Raw genomic sequence first — 7,852 nt, forward strand, 5'->3', positions numbered from 1 at the left:
GACATTTGGGTGAGAAAAGGGAGGAGGGGAGTCCGCGCGGCGCCTATCGGGCTGCGGGGCTGGGGCTAGGTCGACCGGCCTGGTGGCTGAGGCCCAGGTAGCTGCGGCTGTGGCTGCTCCTTTTCTCTTCTCTTTTATTTAAGCATTTTCTTCAAATAGAAAAGTAAGAAAAGGCCAGGGAGTTAGGTAATGAAGTAGGAAGATAAAGAAATATATCTGAGACCCTGGAATTGTTGGGGAACGTAGTAGTTTCAAAAAAAATCCTACGCACACGCAAGATCATGGTAATGCATAGCAAAGAGAGGGGAGAGTATCGTCTACGTACCCTCGTAGACCGTAAGCGGAAGCGTTATGACAACGCGGTTGATGTAGTCGTACGTCTTCATGATCGACCGATCTAGTACCGAAGATACGGCACCTCCGCGATCTGCACACGTTCGGCTCGGTGACGTCCCGCAAACTCATGATCCAGTAGAGCTTAGAGGGAGAGCTTCGTCAGCACAACGACGTGATGACGGTGATGATGTTGCTACCAGAACAGGGCTTCGCCTAAGCACCGCTACGATATTACTGAGGTGGATTATGGTGGAGGGGGCACCACACACGGCTAAAGATTAATGATCAACTTGTGTGTCCATGGGGTGCCCCACTCCCCCGTATATAAAGGAGTGGAGGAGGGGGAGGGGGCCGGCCTCTCTAGGCGCGCCCCAAGGAGTCCTACTCCCACCGGGAGTAGGATTCCCCCCTTCCCTTTGTTGGTTCTAGGAGAGGGAAGAAGAAAGGAAAGGGGGGCCGGCCCCCCTCCCAATACGGATTGGGCTTGGGGGGCGCCCCCCTCCTTTGCTTCTTTTCCCTCTCTTCCACTAAGGCCCGATAAGGCCCATATACCTCCCAGGGGGTACCGGTAACGGGAGGTCCTATTGGACGCATTCTGCGTCAAGTAGTCAGGCGTTCGCACAGGGGGTTTCATTTGTGGGCTTACTGGGCCGGGATGCGCTGGTTTCTCTTTTTCGTTGTTTCGCGCGCGTTTCTCTGGTTTACTCGTTCTTTGAAAACTGTTTCTGCTGTTTCACGTGATGTACTGCTTCTGTTGTTTCTCTCTGTTTTTACTGTTTGTCAAAGGAAGAACAGTTCCAATAAAAGAGAAAACTAATGACAATCTTGTTTCTATTTGTGAAACTTGACAAACAGTAGTAAAAGAAGAGTTCCAAAAGTCCAAGAAAGTATCAGTATAGGAGCAGGAAAAAAACATACAAAAAACTATATGGAAATAAGAATATAAATATTTGAGCTACTTTACAAACTTATTCTGCAGATTTAAACCTTCTTTACAATTGAACATAATGCAAGAATGTTAAACAAACAACGGATTAGTTTCCTCATGGTACTGTTCCTTTGAGTTGAAAAAAAATCTTGCGTTGGGACCCTTGAGAATAAAAAAGGGAAATATGTTTCCCAAAGAAATCGGTTGCTCGTTTACAAAACCGTTTCAACTGTTTCCGGACATTGTTTATAGCTGAAGGTCTTGCAAAGAAACTATCACTAGACCAGCAAGAGGAAAAAAAGATAGCTCTATCGTTAAGGAAACATTTTTCCCATGGAAGTATTCCTTTGAGTTGAATCTTGTAGTGCAACTTCCCTTGAAGGTGACAGTATTAATGAGAGCCTTGAGAATAAAAAGAAGAAATATGTTAATTGGAAATACAGGTGCAAAACATTTCATCATTGGGATTCTTTTGGGTGAACCCTGTTACACTAACTAATAAGAATAATGAGACCCTTGAGAATAGATATGGAGCATATACAGACTGCTGATTTCAGAAGTTACCTGAGGTTATTGTCATATGCAGAACGAGTAAAGATTGGCCTTCAAAGCTTCACTTGAATATGTGGAAATCCTGTTGAAACATATACGGGATTAGAAGAAAATAATTTCACTGTTCGGTATGAAAGAACAGGCTCTAAGAAAATAACATCTCTTTTCTGTCATTGGGAGACAAATAAATAGAGAACTTACATGTCTCTGCAGGAAAGAAGTTACTAACGGCAGCTGAATTTCCTTGTCCTTGCAAGTTACAATCTCAAAAAGGAATTTTTGACGTAGAGCTTGTAAATCATCATACAGTATTTTAGAAAAAGTGTTATTTAATTCCTAATATGTTCCAATTAATGACCAAAAAAGGAAACATATGTCTATCGCTTACATTAGAGAACCCCTCCAAATCGAGACCTTTGTACTTGCTAACATATTGAAGAAGGAAAATTCTTGAGTCATACTTGTGAAACAAAAATAATAGCACAATCAGTTCCATACTTAGGATGGAAATTATTGTGAATTTAAAATACTTTTAATCTGCCTTTTTAGGAGAAAGAACCAAAAAGTTGCTGGTGGCTTGTACAAATCTTGTAAAAGGGGAGAGTTCTATGGAAAACACACCTGAAATTGACCTTGGGAGCTGGTACAAATCTTGATTCAAAATTTCCTATGTTGAAAGAACTAGAATTTCCGTATGTAGCAGCAAACAAAACCTTGAAGTTGTAGATAACGGCACTAATTGTTGGTAGAAATATATCGCCACTGTAGTACGGGTTCATGATATCAAAAAATTTGGCTATGAAATTAGCAATGATTAAAATCCATTGTTTTTCCTTGAATACGGGCATTTTTACCTAGGGCATTGTGGAAAGTTACAATCTATTAGTGTAACCTCTTTAAAGAAGAAAAATCTATAAGAGCGATTTGTACAAAAGAACTTATCTTACCAAGGAAGCATTCAATAAACTGAAGCCAACATTACTTTCCTGTAAGATTAGTTGGTTTGCAGGATCTGAATGATTTAGCATTGGGTTCATTAGCTTCTCCTGCATGTTTGTTTCCCAGAAAATGATTGATAGTAAAAAAAAGGAAATATCGATGATGTGAAAACGAAAACCGAGGAAAAGATTTCAAAATATAGGCTGACCATGTCGTCAATGCTAACTATGTGCTCCACTATTTCGCTGTTTCATAGGAGGCCTTTTCTTCCTCGGTCCAGCTGGCCTTTGTTCTTTAGTTTTGAAAAACAGCCAACAACCCGAGGGTTTATCCAACCACCAGGCTTGAATGATAGAGTTATAGTTTTCTGATCCACCCAAACTCCTTCAATCTCAAATATCATTTGGCTGTTCATGGCAGAAGAACATCATGGAGAAAAGTAAAAAGTAAATCATGAGAAAATAGTATGGATAGCATATAAAAACTGTTTATGTTCGAATTATGTAGAACATATCACATAAAAAATCATATGCTTTTTGTACATACCTGTAAGTTAATTTGGGAAGAAGTCCAACCAATGTTTGGTAGAAATCATTCTCTATTCCATCTGAAAAGATGACCTGCTTACCAGCCTTTTGGGATTCTTGAATTACTAGCGTCGTTGAAGAAAAATGTTTACAACATTCTGAATATAATAATGTTCCTTGAATAATGTTCCCTCAATAATGTTCCGAAAAACATTAAATGTTTATCAAAATAAAAAATACTCTCTGAAGTTTAAAAATGTTCTTCAAGTCAAATAATTTCCTCGGCATCAACAATTATTTGGGGATCATTATTAAAGAAACATTATTCAGGGAACATTATTGGGGGAACAAAATAAATTGAACATTTATTTGGGGAACATTATTAAAGAAAAAGAAAGAAATAATGTTCTAAAAAAATCACTACATGTTTTAAAAAAAATGTTCTCTGAAGTTTAAAAATGTTCTTCGAGTCAAATAATATTTCCTCGGCATCAACAAATATTGAGGGAACATTATTTGGACAACACTATTAAAGAAACATTATTTAGGGAACATTATTGGGGGAACAAAAAAGTTGAACATTATTTGGGGAACATTATTAAAGGAACATTAATCAGGGAACATTATAGGGGAACTATAATTCCCTGATTAATAAAAAAATGAACATTTGACTAGGGCACATTATTAAAGGGACATTCTTTAGCAAAAAAATAAAAAATTTGTTTTTCAAAATTAAATATTGTTCTCTTAAGTAAAAAAATGTTCTTCAAGACAAATAATGTTTCCTCGGCATCAACAATTAAATGGGACATGGAAAAAATGTTCCCCAAAATAATGTTCTCTAAAATAATGAAAAACAGAAAAATGTTCCCTAAATAATGCTTGTCAGGAAATGTTTGCTGGTGCCAAGAAATTTCTCTTGGAAAATCTTCCCTAAAGTCTAAAAAATAAATGTTATTTGAATATGTTCCCTCAATAATTAAAAGAAATCCTAGAAAAATGTTGACATCATGAAGTAATCATACACCTAAAAAAATCCTAGAAAAATGCCCTCTAAAATATTGATATCTAAAATAATGTTGCCAAAAAAATGTTTTTTAAATAATGTTCTTTGGAAAATGTTCCCTGGTTAATAAAAAAATGAATATTTAACTGGGGAACAATATTTAAGGGACATTCTTCAAGGGACATTATTGGGGGAACAAGTATTGCTCCGATGATAACTGAATAATGTTCATTTTAAATAACATTATTGGGGGAAACTAGTATTAAATAATGTTCTCGGAAGTATAAAAATGTTCTTCAAGTCATATAATTTTTCATCGGCATCAACAATTAAAATGGGACTTGAAAAAAATGTTTCTTGAATAGTGTTCTCTAAAATAATGATATACTGAAAAATGTTCTCTAAAAAAATGTTGCTTGGCATCAACAATTAAATGATACTTGAAAAAATTGTTCTGTAAAAAAATGTTCACTAGGAATAGGGAAGATGAATGGCAAGATTGGCCTCATGTTAGATATATGTCCATTTGTATCCTTCGCTCGAGTCCATGATTTCTAATTTGTTAGATACGAACGGTTTTGACCAAAAAAAACATTGCTAGGAAGGAGCGAAAAAAATATTCTAGTCCAAACAAACTATAGTCATAACCCGTGTGTGCGCTTTTATGAGAAAAAAACATTATGTGGGTCCAAAAACAGATTTCCCAATAAATAACCCGAGCAAGTGCATAATGACGTTATGAGATCCCCTAAGAATTCTTCTATTACAAACAGACTGAAGTTTTCATGAGAGTCATGCTGTTGATATATATTCCCCAAAAAAATGGAAGTACAATGAGAAAAATGAGAAAAAGGCTACTTAAATGTATATTAAAGAAATGTTTTCATAAAATGTTAAAAAGTTATTTGGGAAAACTAATGTTCCGTTGAGTCGAAAGTTTGTTCAGTGTTTCCTAGGAACGAGGTCCTAAGGAAGACCAAAAATTGTATCTTGTAAAACTATGCATCAACGTTGTTTTATTCATCACAATGTGTTAACTCCTGTAAACCTATGTTTGATCCAGTTATCATAAAAATTGAAAACAATTATGTGCAACAAACACATATATAAAAGAAGAGGTGCTGCTCAAAAATCATATAGTAATACAGAAAACTACTGGTGATACGATTCCAAGAAATGTATTAAACTGTTGGGAAAAACATTTAGTACAAACCGAGAGAAAAATATTAAATTGTTCGGAAAATTCTCCTCATAATAATTGTAGTTTTCGGGGCGGACTTGGGAAGACTGATTTCCACACAAGAGAAAAGAGGGGGTACTTAAAAGTTTTTCAAATATGAGATAGCTGACTTTATAACTACTTCTGCTGCATTCATGGGGCAATTGGACAGAGTTCCATTTTAGAAGCTGGAAGTGTTTCCGTTCTGCACGTAACTAACCGCGCTTTTTCCTCTTCTTGGTTGAAACATCTTCTTGAAGTCCCTCGAAGTCATGAACAAGATAGAAACTGTCAGTACTAGACATTACACACAACTCTTACATAACAAGATAAAACAATTCACATGCTGGTTAAAAAATTGATAGGTGCTTGCTTCTCGACAAAATACATCCTAACAAGTGGGTTCTAGTCCAGTTATCTAGTGTTCCATGTATGTTCAATTCCGTGATAGTTCTAGGCACGTGTAGAAGACGTAGGGAAGATGCCAGCGTGTCAGAAAGAAAGACAGAAAGTGGTAAACTCAATTCAGCAGAGCTACTCTGACATGGCACATAAACCAGCATAAACCAACTAATTCAGGGAAAATTGACCACAGTACAATTTTCTTTGGCTTCTCCTCTGGACAATATTATCAGTACAATGTATGCAGAAGACTGACAATACATGGACAAGATTAACAGAGAACTCGAACATTTGATTGAACATAGAAATTGCAATATCATCCTCCCCACAAGAGCATTGACGACAGACATGAATAGTTACTACCAACCTAGATAGACTCTTTTGCTCACTATGGCAGACGCAGCAGACCATCTAGAGCACTTATTCGGCAGGAACGATGACAGAAAAATAAAAAGCAGTAACACCAGATACAGTAGGCTTTGCCGGACACCATCTCAGAGACTTCAGATGTCTTTGGAACCGCAGATTTCTCTCAGGCAGCGACACCTTTCTCGGCCACCTTCTCCACTCCCCAAGCACATGAACAGACACCCTCCTACCATCACTATGCTGCATTCATACCCTGAATCCAAATTCTGAAGGCAACCCTCTTGTCTGGCTTCAGATTCACCCAAATCAGAACGAAAAAATCGATCCACTGCTGCCACCAAAACCTCCTACAAACCCTAGAAACGCTGGTCCGACACAAACGGGACAACAATCGCCTCAATCTGGCGATACCACACACAGAGAACACGAACCAGCGTGACAAAGAACACAGCGGGGGAATTGGGGGCATTACCTTGAAGATGCCGAACTTGACGGGGCTTGACGGAACCCTAGGCGCGCGGACCTTGACGGAACCCTAAATGACCCGAGCTTGACGAAGCCTAGACGACCCCGTTCTTGATGGAACCCTAGACGACGACGACGAGGAGGCTCTGACCACCTGCAGAAAACAAATCCATCGCGACGACATCAGCCAGATCTGATCGGCGATGCCTCGGACGAATCAGGGGGAGAGAGGCCCGTCGGCTGCTTACCAGGGCGGCGGTCTCTTGCCGGAGTGGGATGAAGAGGGAGGAAGGGGGATGAGGCATGAGGGAGGAAGAGGAAGGGGGAGGCGTCTCTGGAGCGATGAAAGAAAGAAATAGGTAGTAAAAAGGCTGGCCCAAATCAGGTGAAGGGGTGTGCGGTGCGCACTTTGACGCAGAATGCGTCAAATAGGAATTTCCTTTGTTAACCTTCCGGTGCTTCTGTATATTCCCGATTTCACCCGGAACCATTTCCATGTCTAAACATAAGCTTTCAATATATCGATCTTTTACGTCTCAACCATTTCGAGACTCCTCGTCATGTCCGTGATCAAATCTGGGACTCCAAACTACCTTCGGTACATCAAAACACATAAACACGTAATACCGATCGTCACTGAACGTTAAGCATGCAAACCCTATGGGTTTGAGAACTATGTAGACATGACCGAGACATGTCTCCGGTCAATAACCAATAGCGGAACCTGGATGCTCATATTGGTTCCTACATATTCTACGAAGATATTTATCGGTCAAACCGCATAACGATATACGTTGTTCCCTTTGTCATCGGTATGTTACTTGCCCGAGATTCGATCGTCGGTATCTCAATACCTAGTTCAATATCGTTACTGGAAAGTCTCTTTACTCGTTCTGTAATGCTACATCCCGTAACTAACTCATTAGCTACATTGCTTGCAAGGCTTATAGTGATGTACATTACCGAGAGGGCCCAGAGATACCTCTCCGACAATCGGAGTGACAAATCCTAATCTTGATTCATGCCAACTCAACAATTACCATCAGAGACACCTATAGAGCACCTTTATAATCACACAGTTACGTTGTGACGTTTGGTAGCACACAAAG

General features: G+C 39.0%; 1 long non-coding RNA gene across 9 annotated transcripts; it reads right to left on the reverse strand.

Annotated features, from left to right (window-relative positions):
- Window positions 1–1,265: 1,265 nt before the first annotated feature.
- On the reverse strand, window positions 1,266–7,130 carry LOC123103396 (uncharacterized). 9 transcript variants are annotated; one of them, XR_006449774.1, is made up of 8 exons: window positions 6,992–7,130; window positions 3,302–6,897; window positions 2,964–3,162; window positions 2,764–2,862; window positions 2,438–2,670; window positions 2,205–2,276; window positions 1,829–2,106; window positions 1,266–1,666 (listed from the first exon to the last, which is right to left on the reverse strand). It is a non-coding gene; the product is annotated as an uncharacterized lncRNA (long non-coding RNA). The 9 variants fall into 9 exon arrangements; XR_006449773.1 differs by having other exon boundaries at window positions 1,829–2,670; window positions 3,302–5,757; window positions 6,751–6,897; XR_006449771.1 differs by having other exon boundaries at window positions 1,829–2,670; window positions 3,302–5,760; window positions 6,751–6,897.
- Window positions 7,131–7,852: the final 722 nt, after the last annotated feature.

The sequence above is a fragment of the Triticum aestivum genome, chromosome 5A (assembly GCF_018294505.1).
Source record: "Triticum aestivum cultivar Chinese Spring chromosome 5A, IWGSC CS RefSeq v2.1, whole genome shotgun sequence".
NCBI lineage: Eukaryota > Viridiplantae > Streptophyta > Magnoliopsida > Poales > Poaceae > Triticum > Triticum aestivum.